We start from the raw sequence: 21,328 nt of genomic DNA on the forward strand, positions 1-21,328 counted from the left end.
AAAACTGCAGGGCATGCAGGATGGTCAACGCCTCATGTGTGAGCAACTTATTTATAAAGTCCTAACTAAGGGGGTGAGTGGCGAAATAACACCCAAGACCGACGTGATTGAGTTGGACCATCCTCCTCCTCCTCCTCCTCCTCCTCCTCCTCCTCCTCCTGCTGCCACAACTCCACCACCAGAGCCACAGCATGGAAGGAAGCATGGAAGGAAGACCAGAGAGTGATGGCCCTGGGTTCAGCCTAGGGACACAGATGTCATCTGCTGCTTTCTGGATCTCTGGGACTTCTGGACCAGACTGCACTCCCTTATATATGGACTCCTCAGGCCACCAATTTTGATTGAAAATAGTTGATGTCTGCCCTGGGGGTCCAAGGCTTCACCCATTTCTGCTGTTTCTCCAGCATTGCCTCCCTCTTTGTTTAGTTGTGAGCCCTTAATAAATGAAATTGTTTGGAAAATTATACTCTCCTATGTGTGTTTTCATCCAAAAAGGACAGTTGGTTGGTGAGGATTCAGGTACATTTCAAAATACAATGTGAAATTAACAAGAGACAACAACACCCAACAATCTCCTACAGATTAAATAGAACAACATATCAATGGTGTTGTGGTAACTTGACACACAAAACACACACAAAAATATTCTGGAGTAAAAATTAAAATACAATAAAACAAAGATCAGCCTTGAAAAAAAGACAAACCAAAAAAAAAAAAAATCTGCCTTAAAACCAAAAAAAAAAAAAAAAAAATAATGTTGTCAGATGTGACAAATCCAAATATATTGAGGGAATCCCGATAAATAGTAAAGAAATAAATTTGTGAGAAGTCTGTCTGAATATGAGCAGCAAAACTACTTCATTCTTCTCACATTATAAAGAAGAAGAGAGTCCACTGTATTAAACCATTTTTAACATTGCAGCCTGACGAAAGGTGCTGTATCCATTCTGAATGCTAATTTTACCCAACCGAGCTGTTCCGTCTCGGAATTTCTTCTGAGCATGCATGGCACTTTGTGTGTCGGAACAGGCCATACACGGTCGGAATTGACGCGATTGGATTTTGTTGTCGGAAAATTTTATAGCCTGCTCTCAAACTTTGTGTGTCGGAACATCCTATGGAAAATGTCTGATGGAGCCCACACGCGGTCGGAATTTCTGACAACACGCTCCGATCGGACATTGTCCATCGGAAAATCCGACCGTGTGTACGGGGCATAAGACTTACCATACCTGCAATTGATCCAGTGCTGCCTTCCTCTTTGGTTCTTATATTCAGGGTGGTTTATCTCCCATAGACAAGGCAGCTCCCTGAACATATCAATGAAGATTGCCATAAAGTCGTTATCTTTCAAGATATCCATTTTCACTGCAAGACACAACACAAGACAAACCCTAATGTCAGGCAAAACTCTCCTAATCTTGTTACAATATAGGCCTCAATCTAGAAGCAGTATAGGCCCAAGTTTAGATCTTACCTTTGTTATCACGATCGGTGCCTCCGATACTCCTTCCTCCGCTCACAGATGGTACGTACTACTCACGCGTGTTACGCTTTATACACACTGCGCATGCGTGTAACTCCACCCGCCCCTGATGTTCTTTCTAGTCTATTCCCTGCCCCTTTTCGTTCGGCGCAGTGGGGGAAGAGCACATGGCAGAGTCAGAGCAGGTGCATGCTAATTATAGCAACGAGGAGGAGGGGGAGGAAAGCCCGGAGCCAGAAACATTTGGATCCAGAAGGAGAAGATTTAAGGCATCAAATATGTCCTTTGGGGAGATGTTGGAAATGGTCGACATCCTGAAGAGGGCCGACTATGATGGAAAGTATGGACCTTACCCCAACTCCAATGTCCGAAAGGCCAAGATAATGGCGAAAGTGGTCAAAAGTCTGCACCGGAATTTCGGGGTACGTCGATCGAAAGATCAGCTCAGGAAGCGGTGGTCGGACCTGAAATTAAGAGAGCATGAGCAGTACCGAAAGATGCAAAAAAGTAAGTAGTTGTGCTGTGTTCCTATTCTTTTTGTGTTTATTACGTTCGTGCTGCTCCATGTGCTTTTCTTAACTGTTGTACAGTTTAAAATGTCAACTTTCATGTTCATGGGCACATTATTCATTCGTATCCAACATTTTTCTTTTGGCCTATAAAACACCATTGTTTTGGCCATATGCATTTGCCCACATTTTTTAGGGCCTACTTGTATGAAAATAATTTGGTTGTGTAGATGGGTTTGTTACTAGAATGAAATGCAAACTCAATTCTGTGTAAGGAAAGGACACTCAGCAGCAGTTTTCACATCTGGGCGCTGGAGCTCTAGTGTGGGACACAAGAACACCCTTTTTATTAGGGGGGCCACGCAGGTGCTCCAGTGTATACTATAGGGGTGTCTCCATCTGTGAAGCTTGCACAAAACAGGTAAAGTATTGAAGCTTGACAAAGGACACTCAAAATTCTACATCTTGGAACTCTCCCAAAACAGACAATTGTACCCCACTTCCAAGCAATGCTTCATATTTATATTTCTGCCATCAAATATCTGTGTGCTAAGTATACTATTTTTTTTTTTACATAGGGGAGAAAAGACTCGGAGGACACCCCTCATCCGAGGAGACCACAGACCCCCCACCTCTGGAAGAAGGGGAAATCCCCCAAAGACAAGAAGAGCAGGAGGAGGAAGAAGACGTGGTGGAACTAGTCACCACAACAGGTGAGTGTCTGCGACCCCAGGCTCAGGTAAGAGATGGATGCCGGCATATTTATAATACATGTTTTTTTTTTTGTTTCTATCTTTTTAGGTGATCGTGATGTTGTGGATCCATGGCATTTCACCTCGGAAAGTGCACAGATCCTGATTGGGGAGATCATGGGGTGTAATGTTGTATTGGAAAATATCAAGAAAAACATCAATGATGTTATTCAAAAAAATAATAACATCATTGATGTTTTGGGGAGAGTTTAAAACCCCTCCAAATCCCTTTCTTTTATGGTGTGCTACAATTTTTAAATTTTTTGTAGAATTGTAGAAAAGCCAAATTTTGAAGAGGCACACAGTGTGTCAACATGTGCTATCTGTCATCACGGGAGATCAAGGGACGCGTTTTGGGGGTGCAACCCCTTCCTCAATAATAAAGTAGCTGAGAGGAAGGGGTTGCTCCCCCAAAAAAAAGGCCCTTTATCCCCCGTGATGGCAGCTAGCACATGTTGACATTCGTAAATTGGTGTGCATCTTCAAAATTTGGCTTTTCCTGGGGTGACTTCACCCCATCTGAACGCAATATCAAACACGGTTCCTAAATACTCATGTCTGATATTGCCTTCAAGTTCTACCAAATGTGAACTTTCTAAGTTCAAGATTTGTGTCTTTCTTGTTGGTTTGAAGCATGCCTGTTTTATCTTAAATGGACATTTCTACTTTTTCTAATGCAACCCCAAAAATTGTTATACAACAAACATGTTGGTTTGTTTTAAAAACCTTTTCTAAATGCACATGTGATTGTGCAGGTATTAAAAAGCTTGTTAATCAAGAATGCGTGGATTATTGTCTCAACACTACAACACTTTTGGGGTGCTCTAATTGGTGTTTTCTGTGACAATGGGTGTTATTTCCTAAGGTAAAATCCACTTTGCACTACAACTGCTGTTTCTTTTCAAATATTTTATTGGTAATTAACAAGCGGCTGTTCCATACATTACATTGGAGATAGCAGGGTAGCATAAGACAGTGCTTTTCATTGTCATAGATTACATCATTAACAAAATGGAATATAGTGGATTATACCAACAAGTGAATACTCAGTCAAATCGTGAGTTTAAACGGATAAGGTTGGGTAGCTAGAAATTTAGAGGGAACTGGGTCCCCAAAATAAGTATGTAAAGGTGCCGGGTTTCTCCCCAAAAAACAAACATGGGAGTCACCAGGACCATTGTTTAAGACCGAGTACAATACCAATAGGTATTAATGGTAAAAGAGGGGAGAAAGAGAGGAAAGAAGAAAAAGGGGGGGAAGGGGAGAGTAAAAGTAGATAGAGAAGAGAGGAGCAAGGGAGTGTGTGGGTCAGCCGGGTCGCATGGGCAGAGGTGTGGTATCGTTGTCTCTGGTTTAGGACCGAATAGATTTAGTGTCCCAACAAATGTTCATCAATACCAGCTGGGAGGAAGTGATCCATCCATGGTTGCCAGATTCTGACATGTTGGGGGACCTTATCCAAAATTTTCGCCTCGATCTTGCTATGTACCATTGCTTGTGTAATCCGGTTTTCAGTTTCGGTTATACTGAGCGTGGGTGTTTTCCAAGCCTTAGCGATTGTTTGCTTAGCTGCGGTGAATAGCTGGAGGAGGAGGCGAAGCTGTGTTCTTGTGTAGTCCTGGGGGATTAAACTGAGCAGGGCTATCGTTGGGCTGGGTTTTAGGGTGACTTGGTGTAGGGTGGACGCCATTTGGAATATAGTTTCCCAAAAGCGTTGCACCAGTGGACATGTCCACCAGATGTGTAGATGTGTACCTCTGTCGCTACATCCCCTAAAACAGTTTGGGGAAAATTCAGGTAAGAATTTAGCAATTCTAGCCGGGACTAGGTACCACCGCATCAACACCTTGTAGTTTGCCTCTGAGGCAATCACGTTTTGGGAAGAATTTTTTATGTTGGTCCAGATAGTCACCCAGTCCTCCGCTTCAATATTAATATCTAGATCATTTGACCATCTCTGCGCATATGCAGGAAGGCGCGAGGATGGTGTAGTGAAATGTGCGTAAAGTCGGGAGATAATGCCTGGAGCGTGCGGGTCCGAGTCACACATAGTCTCGTACTCTGTCAAAGTATCCAATCCAGAGAGAGATTTTATTATTGATTGAGTGAAGTGCACAATTTGGAGATAACGGAAGCATTCTCTATTGGGGAGTTGTGTTTGTGCCTGGATACTGGCAAATGATTTAATAGCGTCTGTATTGACTATATCACATATGCGAGTCAGGCCCGCTCGCTCCCAGGACTGAAATGATAATGGTTCAGTATAGGCTGGGTAGAATTGTGGGTGACCTAGAAATGACAAGAGGGGGGAGTGCGGGGAAATCAGTTTGAAGGGTGTTTTCAGTTTATCCCAAAGTCTGAGAGTGTGTTGTGTGATTGGGTTAGATATGGGACCACGTGATGCTGGGGAAAGCCATAGCAAATTAGTTATGGTAAGCGGGAATGAGTCAATAGCTTCAAGGCTAACCCAGAATGGTATTTCGAGTTTCGAGTGGTAGAGAGCCGTCTGGGCCAGCCTTGCAGCTTGGTAGTAGTGTTGAAATTTTGGGATGCCAAGGCCTCCATTGGGCTTGCTACGTAGAAGAACGGATCTAGCCACTCTGGGTCTTGTAGAGCCCCAGATAAATTTAAAAACTTTACTTTGTATGATCCTATGGTAATATGAAGGGACTGTGACAGGGAGAACTCTGTATAGGTATAATAGTTTCGGAAGCAAAGACATCTTAACAGCCGCAATGCAGGCCGAGCCAGGAGATACATAAGGGTAACCAAAGGTTAAGAAGGGAAGTTATTTGGGTTAGCATTGGGAGGTAATTGTTTTGGAACAAGTGCGATGGGTCACTCGTCAGTTTAATCCCTAAATAGGGAATAGATGTAGTGGACCATTGAAAAGGGAAGTTTTGGCATAACTTAACTAAGTCAGCTTGCGGCAAAGACACATCAAGAGCCCTCGATTTAGTTTGGTTGATTTCGAGCCCCGAGACCCTGGCAAATCTATCTAGGGTGTGCAATAGGATCGGGATGGTAGTATGGGGAGATGTGATGAACATGAGAGCATCATCAGCAAAGAGGCAAAGTTTATGTGAGGTAGAAGCAATCTCCAAGCCCCGAATATCAGGGTTACTCCTTATCAGGGCAGCTAAAGGTTCAATCACGAGTGCAAATAAAATGGGGGATAAAGGACAACCTTGCCTAGTTCCTCGTAAAATGGGAAAGGGGTCTGAACGGAAGCCTGAGTAATGCACGTATGCTTGTGGTTGATTGTACAGTGCGTTGACCCACCCCAGAAAATGTGGGCCGAAGCCCCAACGTTGGAGAATATGAAATAGGTAGGGCCAGGAGACAGTATCGAAAGCTTTACGGATATCTAAAGAAAGGAGATGCATCGGGATTTTACGGGAGCGGGCTAAATGTTGGAGGAGAATTACTCGGCGAATGTTGTCACTCGCCTGTCGTTTAGGTATAAAACCTACTTGGTCTTTATGAATCAATCCTCCAATTATAGGGTTGAGACGTAGGGCTAAAATTTTGGCTAGAATCTTGATATCGACATTTAAGAGTGAAATTGGTCTGTAGTTAGACCACGAGGTGGTGTCCGTGTTTGGTTTCGGGATCATCGATATAAGTGCCGTCAATGTGTCTCTGCCGAAGGAGTGTTGTTTAAGTATAGTGTTAAAGGAGTTGGTAAGGAGGGGGGCTAATTCAGTTGCAAATTTTTTATAATAAAGGCACGGTAGACCGTCCGGGCCTGGACGTTTATGTGGTTTGAGTGACTTGATGGCTGATAAGACTTCCTCCGTGGTGATCGTGCTCTCCATAAGTTCACGATTAGCATTAGATAATGTAGGAATAGGAAGATTGCTAAAAAGCTTTTCCGCTTGATTCGGCGAAAATGCCGTTTTAGGCTCGTACAAGTTTGCTAGTTGTTTACGGAATTCAGCGAGAATTTTAACCGGATTACTAGTCACATTATCTTTAGACAGTCTAAGTCTGATAGGGACACGAACACGGTCCGGCCTACGAAGGCGTAAGGCCAGATATGTGTCAGGTTTGTTGGCTTTGGTGTAGATCATGTGACTAGACCTGAGGATAGTCTTATCAGCCGCTTCAGCCAAAAGTAGGTCAAGTTCGAGTTTAGTCTTTTCTAGAGTTATTTTATGGGCTTCAGTTGGGTTAGTTTGAAATTGTAGGAAGTGGTTCTGGTATTCTAATTCAAGTTGGTGTAGTCGGAGATTTTTATCTCTATTGAGGTGTGATGCCACTGAAATGCATGTGCCTCGAATGACTGGCTTATGGGCTTCCCAGAGTAGTATAGGGGAGATATCGGGAGTGGCATTGTGAGTTAGGTAATCTTTGAGAGCTGTCTGGATATCTAAGCAGTATGATTGGTTGGTTAGGAGGGAGTCATTCATGGACCACCACCTTTGAGAGGCCTGTGGTATTAAAGAAGATACTGTAGTGATAACAGCACAATGGTCTGTCCATGTGATTGGGTGGATATGTGAATGGAGGAGGAGCGGGGCAGATGCTATAGGAATAAAAATGTGGTCAATTCTAGAGAAAGATTTATGGGGGTGTGAATAGAACGTAAAATTTTTCTTAGTGGGGTTGGATTCTCTCCATGTGTCTAAAAGGGAGGCCTTAAGTATTTGTTTGCGGAATTGGGTAGAGGGGGTGTGATGTTCAGGGGCATAGGGGGATTTATCAGTATGTGGTTGTAGTACAGAGTTGGAGTCACCACATAGGAATAGGGTTCCTTTACAGTGGGTTTTCACTATTTGTACTAAATGTGAGAAAAAGGGGTTTGGGTTTGAGTTTGGGGCGTAATAAGAAACAAAAGTTGTTGTAACATCTTGCAACAGACCTACAAGAAGCAGGTAACGACCCTCCGGAACTTTTATTTCAGTTAAGGGGGTGATTGGTGTGGTGTGATGAAAAGCTAGAAGGACCCCTCGATGTTTAGTGTCTGCTGAGGCGGTAAAAACTTGTGGATATTTAGGGCTAAAGAAGTTGGGGGTGTGGCGCTTTGAATAATGGGTTTCCTGAAGAGCCACTACGTTGGCTTTTAGGGATGCGAACGTTTGAAAGGCTTTGACCCGCTTATGTGGAGAGTTGAGCCCTTTAACGTTTAGGGTAAGTATATTAAGTGGTGCCATGGTTAGGTATGTGGAGAATTATTAGCATGGGATACCGGGCCCGTGCGAGCCGACCGACAAAGGAAATGGAGAAGGGTGGAGGGAGAGAGTTTGAGAGAAGAGAAAGAAAGGGAATAAAAGAAGGGGGAGAGGGCATATGGTGTAGGGTACGCCACCGAGATCGCCCCCTATCAGGGAGACAAACGGTCAGTGACGCCCGACCAGTAAGTGTGCCATCTCTGCGATCAGAAGACCAATCAGAGAGAGGGTGCACCATAGGGAGGGAGCGCAATGACAGCTCCCCGCCGCAATCGGGATTAATCAAAACAGTTTAAAGTCAAAGCCCACAATGTTGCAACATATATTAAGGCATAAACCCAACACAGAACATGAGGGAGGGGGGGGAATTGGGAATGGAGGGAGGGGGGAGGGGGGAGGGGAAAGGGGAAAGGGGGGGAATAAGGGAAGTAAGGGAATTGGGACATACAATATAATCAATCAATTTTTCTCTTTTCTCTACCCCTGACATGACTTGTATCCAGGGTAAAGTCTCGTGGAATTATGGTTGCTATATTATGAGGGTATAGGAGTAGGAATGGCAGGATACTAGGGTTAACCTGGCACACTTTGTGTATGCCAGTTTAAGCGTATGAGCCATAATACAGTATGTGTATACATTATACAGGCAGGTAGAAATATAGTGTTAAGGTTAAACATTTCAATTCAACGAAAAGAAAAAACAAAAAGAAAAGGAAAAAAAAAAAACCCTAAAGAAAACCTTTGAAAAAGGTAAAGTAACTGAACCTGAGTAGGCCTTAAAAGGCCTAGAAGCCCTGCAGAGAAGGCTTGCAGGAAGCTGTATTAGTTCCTAAACCAACCGATGTCGTCCAGCAGCTTCTGGTCACTGAAGCGTTCTATGCGAAGAGAGTCATGGAAGATGCAACCGAGGAGCTGAATGCTGGAAGAGACAAGGGGAAAAGGAAGAAAAAAAAAAGGGGGGAGAAAAAAGAATATATGTCTGTCAAGTTTTCAGCGGAGGGCTTGAGATTTCGGGCTGGGGTGGTAGTTTCCAGATGATCGTGCTGGGGTTCCTTTCCGGATGGACTGTGGATCTGGGTTATTCCTCTTCGGGGTCGTGGTGTATGGCTGGGAGGTTGATCTGGCTGGTGTGCGAGGCAGAGACGTTTCAGGTTGACGCGTCTGGGGCGACAGGTGCAGAGATTCTAGCAAGCGTTGCAGCAACTCAGGGGTGGTGCAGGTATGTTGTTGTCCTTGATAGGAGAATTGCAAGGCAAATGGGAATCTCCATGTGTACTTGAGTTGGTGCTGTTGTAATATTTGCAGCTGCGGTTTCATAGCACGCCGTTTAGCGATAGTGAGGGGCGCCAAGTCCGTGAACAGTTGGTAGTCGTGATTCTGAAACTGAAGGGAGTTCTTATTCCGTGCTGCTGTTAGTAGTTGTTCCTTCGTGCGGAAAAAGTGTAGTTTGACTATGATATCTCGCGGTGGCCCGTCTGCTTGATGGCGGGTTAGTGCCCTGTGAATTCTGTCAAACTCCAGACGTTCAATGGGTATGGAGGGTTCAAGCTCTTGGAATAAGGCAGTGGTAAATGATTGTAGATCATCAATCGCCTCCGGTATACCCCTGAGACGCAAATTGGACCTGCGAGAGCAGTTTTCTGCGTCTTCCAGACGCGATAACAACATAGCATTCTCCTCACGGAGGGCAATATGTTCATGGGCCTGTTCCTGCAATGTGAGTTCCATGTCGTCGACCCTGGTCTCAAGGTCTGCTGTGCGTTGGCCTATTTCACGGATCTCTCATGTCAAATTGTTAGTGATTTGATCTGAGGTTGTTTTCAGCGCCTTATGGAGCATGGTTTCCATAAGCCTTATGAAAGCTGTCTGTGACATACCTGCTTGCGGTAAGGGAGGGGAGCCGCCTGAATTAGATTGCATGTCTGTCTCGTCTTCACTCTCCAGCATCTCTGAGTGTGCAGGAGAGGATGCTGCTTGATCAGCCAGGGCTTGGGCCTTCGCCGCCATCTTGGAAGAAGCGCGGGCTAGCGCTTCTTTTATGGGTTTCGGCTTTGTTTTGCCGCGATGACCCGTGAGTACCATACCGGAGGAGGCACTGATGTCCGGGGGAGGTAATCCCTGGAAAACGGGAGCCGGATCGCTGCGTTAAAGGTGCTTTATGGTCCCGAGTGTGCGGCGGGGAGTGCGGAGCTTCACAGGGAGACGTCCGCCATGTAAAGCCTCGCGCATGCGCCCCTACAACTGCAGTTTCAAGTGCACTTGTAGTGCAAAGTGTCTTTGTCTTTAGTAAATAACACCCAACAGTGCTTTGTATAAGTTTACACAATCACGTCATTTTCAGGACTCACCACATTTCTGTCAGGGTCAGCTAAAACAAACACAAGCAGGAAATGTCACCAAAGATTTGCTTAATTTTTTTTTATTTGATAAAGGTTTCACACATTGTCTGGCATATTGATAGCCCCCCTACCCACAAAGAATTCAAGGTATCTTAGCCGGACATCACGGGCACTCAGGGAGGGCAAGCCAGGACGGTCACTTTCAAGCGCTGTCAGGGTTGGTTCATTTTGAATTCCGGCCTCAGGCCCAACTGAGCCAGCATAGTTGGCAGAATGTTGCCGTAAAAAGTTGTGTAGAACACAGCACGCCAGGATAATGTGATTCAGTTTATACTCCACCATATGTATGGGTGTAAGAAATAGGCAGAACCGGCTGGCCATGATTCCAAACGTGTTTTCCACCACTCTTCTGGCTCTGGCCAGCCGGTAATTAAAAACCCTCTGGTCCGGGGTGAGGGTCCTCATTGGGAATGGCCGCATAAGACGTTATATACAATAAAATGTGATATTAAAGGATAAAAATCTTACCTTAATATACTCCTTCTGCAGGACCTGAATGATGGCAGAACAGGTCTCTGGGATAATGATCCCCAGAGCCTGGGGGGAGATGCCTGTCGAGAACTTGAGGTCCTGCAGGCTTCTCCCCGTCGCCAAGTACTGCAGGGTGGCGACGAGCCTCTGCTCCGGAGTGATGGCTTGCCTCATGCAGGTATCCTGCCTACTAATATAGGGGGTCAGCAAAGCCAACAAACGGTGAAATACGGGGTCCGTCATCCGGAGAAAGTTCCTGAAATCATCAGGATTATTCTCACAGATCTCACAGAGAAAAGACATGTGACAGAACTGGTCACGCTGAAGCAACCAATTCTTGGTCCATGAACTCCTCCCCACCCTGTTCATGGACTGGACTTCTGTCAAGGTCAGGACCCCAACACCAAGCCCCCGCACAGCACGAACTCTATGAGGAGTACGTATACGCAACATGGCTAGAAAACGGTCGGCTGCTCAGAACAAAGTAACATAACGCACTGAAGAACAGCAAGGCCTGTGAAGAGCGACCTGAAAAACAGTAAAGAACGAACAAGAACACAATGACAAGTCACGCGTAGCTTGCTTGCATGCACTGAAGAACAGATACAAACCCACAAGCACAAACTGAACAGCAGAAAACAATCTGAAAACCACGAGTCTGAAAAAGCGCAAATCGTCTCTCACCAAACTTTTACTAACACGAGATTAGCAAAAGGAGCCCAAAGGCTGCCGCGCTTGGTTCTGAACTGGCCTTTTCTAGTCTTGTCGTACGTAGTTTACGTCACCGCATTCTTGGCGATCAGAAATTCCGACAACTTTGTGCAACCGTGTGTACGCAAAACAAGTTTGAGCCAACATCCGTCGGAAAAAATCCTAGGATTTTGTTGTCGGAATGTCCGATCAATGTCCGACCGTGTGTACGGGGCATAACTCTTGTAACTGGTACCAGGTTCGGGTCTCTCAAAATGCATTGGCATCTTGGGAGACCCTGTGAAAGTGTGTCCTAGTCTGTGCAGTGCTGTACCCTACGCTAATACTCAACTAGTGTATGGTAGCATTCAAAACATTCACCAATGCAAAGACCAGGATTGTCAGGACAGGAGGGACAATAATAGTGAGTGTCACGCCTATATCTGCGCTTTCTGCAGACACAACATTTTCTTTGGGGGGCTCGTTGGGTAGGGGTACGCGGGAGGACATAAGGAAAATGCCTCTCATGCAGCCGGCTTACTGCATTTGGATTGGGAAGGTGAGGTGGAGCATCGTCTAGAAACAGAAGGGCTCTGACGATCTCTTCCTGGAATTTAAGGAAGGAACCAGTCTGTCCTGAAGCTCTGTATAGCACATGAGCGTTCAGCAAAGCCAATTGAAATAAGTATACAGACACTTTTTTATACCAGCGTCTGGCCTTACGGACAACTAGGTACGGGCCAACAACTGGTCGTTGAGGTCCACCCTGCCCATATTGAGGTTATATTCGTGGACACAGAGGGGTTTCTCCACAACACCAGTAGCCGTAGTAATTTGAACCGTTGTGTCTGCATGAAGGGAGGTAAGAATGAAAACATTCTTATTATTCCTCCACTTAATAGCGATCAAATTATTACACTGCAAGCAGGCTCTCTCCCCAAGCCTAAGACTGGAATCTACAAGCCGCTGGGGAAAGCCCCGGCGATTAGGTCACACGGTGCCACATGCTCCAATCTGATGATCAAAAAGGTGACTAAAAAGTGGCACGCTCATGTAATAATTGTCCACACATAAGTGGTACCTCTTTCCGAATAAGCGTGACACCAAGTCCCGCACAATCTTGCCAGCACTTCCTATGTAGTCAGGGCAGTTTGTCAGCTCTACGTGACTATCTTTTCCCTCGTAAACCATAAAACTACATGTATAGCCTGTGGCCCTGTCACAGAGCTTATACATCTTGACCCCGTATCTGGCACACTTGCTGGAAAGGTACTGTTTGAATGACAAGCGGCCAGAAAATGTAATCAGGGACTCATCAACGCAAACAACTTGATGGGGAGTAAACAAGTCTGCAAAACATTGGTTGAAGTGGTTTACAAGGGGCCGAATTTTGTAGAGCCAATCGTATCCAGGGTCTCCACGAGGACGACAGAGTTCATTGTTGAAGTGCATGAACCGCAAAATTTGCTCGTATCGTGCCTTGGCCATGGAAGCAGAGAACACAGGCATATGGTGAATTGGGTCAGTGGACCAATATGACTGCAACTCACTCTTTTTGGTTATGCCCATGAGGAGGGAAAGGCCCAGAAAGATCTTAAATTCGGAAACCGTAATTGGTTTCCAATCTCTGGCAAGGGAGGACTGGGGAATAGTGGTGATGTGTTGACCAGCGTACAAATTGCTTTGGTCCACAATAGATCTATAGAGATCTTCGGTGAAAAACAGCGAATAAAAATCAAGTGGCATAAAATCAACTGTTTCCACATAAATGCCGGGTTGGCCAGTGAATGGGGGAAGTACGGGTGCTGTAGAAGTGGTGGGTTCCCAATTCGGATTGCTGAATGCAGCAGGAAGGGCACTATGGGCACGACTGGCCTGTGTTCATCTTCTTGGTGGCAGCGGGACACTGCTTGTGCTTGCCACCTCACCAGCTTGAACTGCACTTATGGGACTCGCCACGTCACCAAGTGTTACTGCAGTGCTGGATGTATGATCAGGGTGTACTAGGCCGCTGGTGCTTACCAGTTCACCAGAAGGAATAGCGGTGCTAGTACTTCTCTCTGCTCCATACGAGAGCCCTGCGGTTCTTGCACCTCAACAGCAGAAGAAGAAGTTCGGGGTCTGGTACGCCTGACCTTGGCAGGGACCATAACTCCATCGTCAGAGCTATCTGTCATGGAGCCGCTGCTGTCTACAGGTTCGTATTCTGAGCCTGAATCAGACAGATGAGTGACTTCCTCTTCACTATCTGTCATGCTCAGAAACGTGTAGGCCTCTTCACCAGTGTACCTTCGATTTGCCATTTTGGGCTCTAAATTTAGTGGTACACTAGTAAGACTCACAGGCAAAACAGCTCCTGTCTGTTAGCGACTGATTCAAAACGCTACCAAAAAACTGTTAGCGATCTCAGGGATCAGGCCTGACTCTGCGAATGCTGCAGTTGTGTGTTTAATGTTTTGTAAGTGACAGTGATCGATCTATACTGCACTTGGGTGGGCTGGGCAGGGCTGGGCTGAGGGGCAAAACGCAGGTGCTAGTAGGTATCTTGGCTGATGCCACTAATACTGCATTTTTGGGGACCCTAAACTGCTGGGGACGCTAGTATAGATCTGATCGGATCAGATATTGATCCATTCAGATACTTTACCACTAAGGGAGGTGCATGCTGCGTGCATGGCTGTTAGTGGTACTGGAACTAACCTGACGCTGCCTGGGGCGATGCAGACCCTATCTGACCCTAAAAACTTAACTTATATCACTGTCAGGCAATTAGGGGGTTAAACCTTTATTAGGTAATAAACGGCGGGTGCTCTAAAACTATAATAAACAAACTAACTAACCAGCGTCACCCGTAACACAGTGATCACTGGTGAAAGGGTTAACTAGGGGGCATTCAGGGGGTTAAAACCTTTATTAGGTAGTATATAGGGGTATAAAACGCTGACGGCGAACCTATATACTTACCTCCCTGACTAGCGTCACCTGTGACACTAATACAGTGATCAGAAAAACGATCGCTTAGTGACACTGTTGATGGGGGGTGATCACGGGGTTAAAACTTTATTAGGGGGGGTTAGGGGGTACCCTAGACCTAAAGGGGGCTAACCCTAACTGCCCTACCACTTATAACTGTCACAAACTGACACCAATGCAATAATCAGAAAAAAAAACTGCTATTGGTATCACTGTGACAGGGGGTACAGGGGATTGATTGGGGGGGTGACTGGGGGGTGATGGTGGGGTGAAAAGTGTGCCTGCGTGTTCTACTGTAAGTGTAGTGTTGGTGTAACTCACATCGATGTCTTCTCTCCTCGGCGTCGGAACGAAAAGACCGGCTCGAGGAGAGATGACATCACTTCCTCCACTTCTGTTTACATTACAGAAGCTGAGGAAGCCTGTCATTCGTCAGGAGCGATCGCGAGGGGGTGGCCACGAATGAGTGGCCTCCCTCTCACCTCTGATCGCCCCTGACTAGAATCCGACCACCGCAGGCACCAGGGGGGTCCCCCGGACCCCCCAGCCCGCAGGCAGGGACGTACAGGTAAGCCCTTATGCCTACCCGTGCCATTGTGCCGACGTACATCGGCGTGCGGTGGTCAGCAACTGGTTAATAAAGGAATTTTTTTAATAACTGTCTTTTGTGTTTTTTACTTTTTTACACTTTTGTTTGGTGAATGGGTGGGGTACAATGGGGGCCGGCTTCAAGATTCCGATAAGCCCCCCACCCGCAAATCCCCACAACCACCGGGAAAGGATTATGGGGATGAGGCCCTTGTCCCCATCAACATGGGAACAAGGTTCTTTGGGGAGGACCCCAAAGCACCCTCCCCATGTTGAGGGCATGTGGCCTGGTATGCTTCAGGAGGGGGGCCCTCGCTGTCCCCCTCTATCCTGTCCTCCAGGCTGCACGCTCGGATAAGGGCCTGGTATGGATTTTGGAGGGACCCCACGCTGCTTTTTTTCCCTTGATTTTTATCTTGAATTTTCATGTAGAAAGAATAACAAAGTACAATTACATATCAGCCTGCTAGGCTTCAAAGTATTGCTTAAACCTACTGGAACATATCACGTAACTGGAACATATCATGTCAGAGACAATATGCTAATATCTAATTCCAAGAAGTAGGTTAAATGTAATTTATATAAGGAAGAGGAGCACTAACGGCATTCAGATCCTCTAGGTGGAGATCATTACCCAGAGGCTCTAACCCAGAGTGGCGTAGTGAATCACCACTAATTGGGTGGGTGAAGTTCCCCAATCCCTCCGCCCCAGAAGGCAACCGCACATCACCCTCATGGGATCACACTGTGAGTGTATGGTCTCCTCCCCGCGGCTCAGGGATCAGGGCCCCCCCACCATACCCTAACAATATATAGGGCCCGCTCTGGGAAGCTCTGGGACATTTGCTGCTTTTAAAGAGTAAACTATAAAATTCTATATGTGTGAAAAATGGGAAAGAAGTAGGAGAGTGAGGCATCATAATGCCTCTGAGCGAGCCTCAAACTTAGACACTTTGTCCTGAAGCTTCGCTACTAAGTGTTCTTGTGATATAATCCAAGATATTTTCCTCTTTGCTGCCAGAAATGAGATAATGGGCTTTTTCCAAGCCCCTGCAAGTGTAATCTTGGCACCCAAGAGGATGAAATAGACCAAGATTTGCATATGCTTGTGTAATGCATCCACCTTACGATTCAGGAGAGCAATAGTGGGATCTTAGCAATAGAGGTATCGCCACTCCAGAAATTTTCCTTAGGAGATGGAATACCTTGTTCCAGTAGGTTCTGACACAAGGACAGGACCACCAGACATGGAACATGGATCCCACCAGAACGCAGTTTCTAAAGCATAAGGGAGAGCAGGCATGGACTGGCCATCGGGACTACCGGGAGTTTCCCGGTGGGCCGATGGCTCAGTGGGCCAGTCAGGTGCGGTCCTGGAGCCGCTCCTCACTGACAGTGAGTGATCGCGATTTCACTCCTGTCAGGAGGAGCAGCTTCCGTCACTTGCTGGAGAGAGCATTAGGCATTATGCTCCCTCCAGCCTGCAGGGGGAGATAGACCAACGGCAGACTTTCCTTCCTCTCTCCCCTTATCACTTGTTATCACATGACTGGAGAGAGGAAGGAGAAGCTGCCTTCAAAACGGTAAGTACATGTGGGAAGGGGAGGAGAGGGAGGACACCCTGATGTGAAGGGGACTTCTGATGTAGGGGGACTTCTGATGGGGACTCTCTGATGTAAGGGGGGCGCTGTTGGGGACATTCAAAATTAAAGTGGGCCAGTCATGATGAAGTCCAGGGCCAAATTTTTGTCCCAGTTCAGCCCTGAGGGAGAGGCATCTTTTTACATCACTGCTAGTCTAGCAGAAACATAGAAGATCTGGTAAGGAGTTTAACATTGGCTTTAATTAGTGATACATTGAGGATACCTTTATACGCGCGTTGTAAAGTCTGAAACCAAGTATTGTGGTCCCAAGAAATCTCCATTTAATGCTCCCACGCCCGAGGCTTGTCATCTCTGTATGCCAACAAGGCGTATATGATCAAAACCCCCCCCCTCTGATTTGTAAGGTTAGCACATCATTGTTCATAGAGAGTAGACTTGGGGGGGTTCCATTCTATCTGACCAAAATCGAGTTTAGGCTTGTGCAGTAGCTCAGGGAGAGTGGGCCTGTAGAAGTTGAGGAAATGTCCTATTCAGAATAAGCCTTTGTTCAGCCACCAACTAAAGGCCTGTATGTTCATGCTGGGGGGGGGGGGGGGGGGGAGGCAGGGTTATTGAATAAATGAGCCAAGGGGCGTATACTAGAGATCACCTTGTGATGTTTGTGTATGGTGTCGCATAGGGCCATTGAGTGAGAAAGAGTGGGCGATAGGATGGGGGGCCATGCTTTTGGGCTACACCACAGCAGATAGTCGATTGTGTGTCAGGGGACTGCTACCCTTTCTATAGCTACCCAGTCAGGTTTGGGTCCTCCGGAGTATACCGCTGATATTTGTGCTAACCGTGTTGCCTGATAGTACCACCAAACATTAGGGAGATCAAGTCCCCCCTGCGTTTTCAACCTGAAAGTGTGTTTCTTTGGAGCATCTATAACCTTTTTACCCCATATAAAATGCGTAATTCAAGACCGGACTTTTTTATTGATGGATAGCGGGAGTGACCTAAATAGGTAAAGCAAACGTGCCAATAATGTCATTTTGACCGTATTTATTCTGCCTAGCCAGGATATACCAAGTCTTCAGGTCCTCCCCACAGTTGCGGAATATGGGAAATGGGTAATTAGCTCTGTATAGTTTACCTATATTCTGTGTTAGCTTAATCCCCAGGTATGGTAAGGAGTCAGATGCCCAGGTGAATGGGAAATGCTGTTTCAATTGCAATTGGTGTGGGACAGACACATTTAGAGCAACAGATTTGGAGACATTGACTTTAAGGCCCGAAATGTTGCCAAACTCTTGAAGCAGTTTGTAAACATTTGGTGTAGATGTTAAAGGGGACATAAGGAATAGAATCAAATCTTCCACGAATAAGGCGCATTTATGTTCCTGAACACCACAGAGGACCCCTTTAACATTGGGGTGAGACGAGATTGCTATAGCTAGGGTCTCCATAGCAATGGCGAATATTAAAGGAGAGAGGGGGCACCCTTGCCTTGTCCCTTTTCTAATCTCAAGAGAATCTGAGTATTTGCCCATCAGGCGAACCTGTGGGTGTTGAATAGAGGGTAACTATACCTCTGAAATTGGGACCGAATCCGCATCTTTCCAGGATCTCGAAAAGGTAGGGCCATGATACTGAATCAAATGCCTTCTGTAAGTCTATAGAGAGCAGGAATCCTTTTTGCGGGGAGCCCCCATCCCATTGGGAGTTAAGTATGAAGATTATGTCTATGGCTTTCCTGATTTGGTCCGGGCCCTGTCTTCCAGGGATGAAGCCTACCTGGTCCTTATGGATGTAATATGAGATAAAACTAGCCATACTGGAGGCCAGGATTTTCATCATGATTTTGAGGTCATTATTGATAAGGGATATCGGGCGGTAGTTGCTAACATCAGTCGTGCATTTCCTTGGTTTGGGGATTGCAGAAATGTATGCAGTGTTTAGGTCCCTATCTATTGGGGCTCCATCCCTGAGCGAATTAAAAAAAACGGGCCTTATAGGGGGCTAAGGAGGAGCCACATTTTTTATAGTAGCAGACTGAAAATCCATCTGGGCCTGGGGAGGTGCCAGTTTTAAGGGATTTCATTGTCTCTAGAACCTCTGCAGTAGATATAGGGTCATCTAGCAGTTCTTTATGATGCTTCGATATTACGGGAATGGGGAGATCTTTAAGGAAACAGTCAATCACAGTAGATGAAGGAGGAGGGTCCGCTTTATAGAGTCATGAGTAAAACTGTTGAAACTATTCCATAATCCGAATCGGGTTTTGGGTCAGGTCGCCTGATGGGGTGCAAATTTTGGGAAAGGCTAGGGTTCGGAGTTTGGGAGTTAGCTTGGCTGCTAATTTGGAGCCAGGTTTATCCGTTTGAAAGTAGAGATTCGCTCCCGTCCATTGCAGATGCTTCTTAGCTTTGGTTGTTAAAGCTAAATTAAGATTAATTTGGGCTGTGTTCAAGCGGGACAGGGTATCGTGCGTGGGATTTCGTTTGTGGCTCTTGCTCAGTGAAAAGAAGTCCTCTGTACATTTTTGGATATCTGCTCCATGTTCTCATTTCACTTTGGACGCTATCTTTATGAGTTTCCCTCTGATCACTGATTTGTGGGCTGCCAATAGGGTTTCAGGTTTAACTGTGTTATTATCATTCTCATTGAAATAGTCTTTCAATGCCTTTTCCAGTATCGTGCACTGTACCTGATCACTTAGTTAGGCTTCATTAGGTCACCATTTAAAAGGGACGGATCTTTCTAAAGGGCACTGAGTCCCAAGTACCACAATAGAGTGGTCTGAGAGAGAAGTGTCTCTAATTTTGGCAAAAAGGGCCAATGGGATAGAGTGAGATTGCATAAAGTTGTGGTCAATCCTGGCATAGGTGTTATGTGGTGCAGAAAAATGCGTATAATCTTTTATATGTGGGTTGAGTTACCTCCAGATATCCACCAATCCTGCTGAATATACAGTAGTAGCTGGGCGATTTTAAAACTTTGTCTGGATGGGCGCTTGGATCTAGGGTTCCTGGTCACCGTTTTGTCTTGAGAGAGGTCAAAGGCTATATTTGAATTGCCTCCTATGAAAACTGTGCCCTGACAGTGTATCCGTATTGTGTGTGTCAGGGAGTCAAAAAATGTTGCCTGCCCTTTGTTAGATATATAATAGGAAACAAAAGTATAGGTCTCTCCATCAATGGTGCCTGCCACTAGAACATTTAGGTGTTTTGAGAAGCAGATTGCTACATTTGGTTTTGTTGTCAGCATTGGCGAGAAAGAATTGGGGATGCTGTTGGTGTAGAAAGGTGGTGTCATGAATATGCAGTAGTGTTTGTCTGTCAGCTTACCTCTCCTTTATGTGTTCACTTTTAGAGGCCAGCCACTCTCACCTGGCTGCTTAAATAATCTCTCCTTTAAGCATGGCTCCACCCCAGCCCCTATCAGAGAGCTCTATATTAACCTGTGCACTGCAAGCCAGCCCTTCTGATCAACTTTGTGTGTTTATCTTTCATGTGCTACTTGCTGTGGGTTCTACGTCTGATTCCAGTTATCGATCTTGGCTTGATCTCGACTATCCATGCCTGCTTGTGACCCTGACCTTTGGCATGTTCTATGTTTATCCTTGTCTGCTAGTCGCCCCAACCTTTGGCTTATCTCCTTACTATCTCTTGTTTTTCCTGGGCTGCTGCTTGCTTTCTATCCTCCTGTAGCCTACTGTGAGCGTGAGCTGGGAGACCCTGTGGCCTGCGACCAGTTGCAGCGCAGTCCATCCTCACCACTAGAGGCTCTGGTGAACACGTGCTGGCTCTTAGACTCCGCGTCCTGGGGAATCTTATGTTCTAGCTCCCTGTGGGATCCGTGTTTGTGCTCCAGTGGACCTGCCTTCCTTAAGCGCCCAGACTTCCATCCTCAGCAGTCAGCCGTAGGGTCCACTACCTTAGTGGTGCACTCCTGACCCCAATGGTGTGCATCTGTCACCTGGCCTCAGGTGATCTGACAGTTGGGCTGGTAGGAAATGGGGAGTGGGTTTCTTGTAAGAGTAGTATATCTGATTTCATAGAGTAGTACAGTTGGAACAGTTTCCACCTTTTGATCGGCGAGTTTAGCACTTGTGTATTATGTGAGATTATGCACAAGGTCGAATTGGCAGGGGTCGTGGTAGACATGGATCAGAGTGTGGGGTATTTTGGGAACATGCTGTACCTTACCCAACGTAGATGGGTCAACCGGCGGCAATGAGTACTGGCAATGGGTACTGCTGTTCGGACTGGGACCTCCCAGGACTCCTACAGGAAAAGACAGGCATATAGAGAAAAATGTGGGAAATAAAAAGCAAGGAAAAGAGAAAATGTGAAAAAGACAAGTTGAATAATCTTGTTATAGCACAGGCTATATTCCCCACCCCCCCCCCCCCCCCTTGAGGCAGGAAAGGTCCAGCCTCTTCCTGTCCCATAACCAAAAGGTTGGAGGTCCCCTGGGTAGGGGAGCCTCTGTCAGCCTCAGAGAGAAAGTAAAACCCCTCAAAGGCTGGTGGAGGTGAATTGCATCTCACCACCATTTAAACAAGTATTATTAATTAAAATTAACTTGTTCACTGTAAAGATAATTGGTCCAGAAACCGGGTGAGTGGTCTCTCAGCTGGCCCAGACCGCCCTGCCAGGGGAACCTCCAGAACATGGGTAGCCCCCTGTAAAGGTCTC

Source organism: Aquarana catesbeiana, linkage group LG03 (assembly GCF_042186555.1).
Source record: "Aquarana catesbeiana isolate 2022-GZ linkage group LG03, ASM4218655v1, whole genome shotgun sequence".
In the NCBI taxonomy this organism is placed as follows: Eukaryota; Metazoa; Chordata; class Amphibia; order Anura; family Ranidae; genus Aquarana; species Aquarana catesbeiana.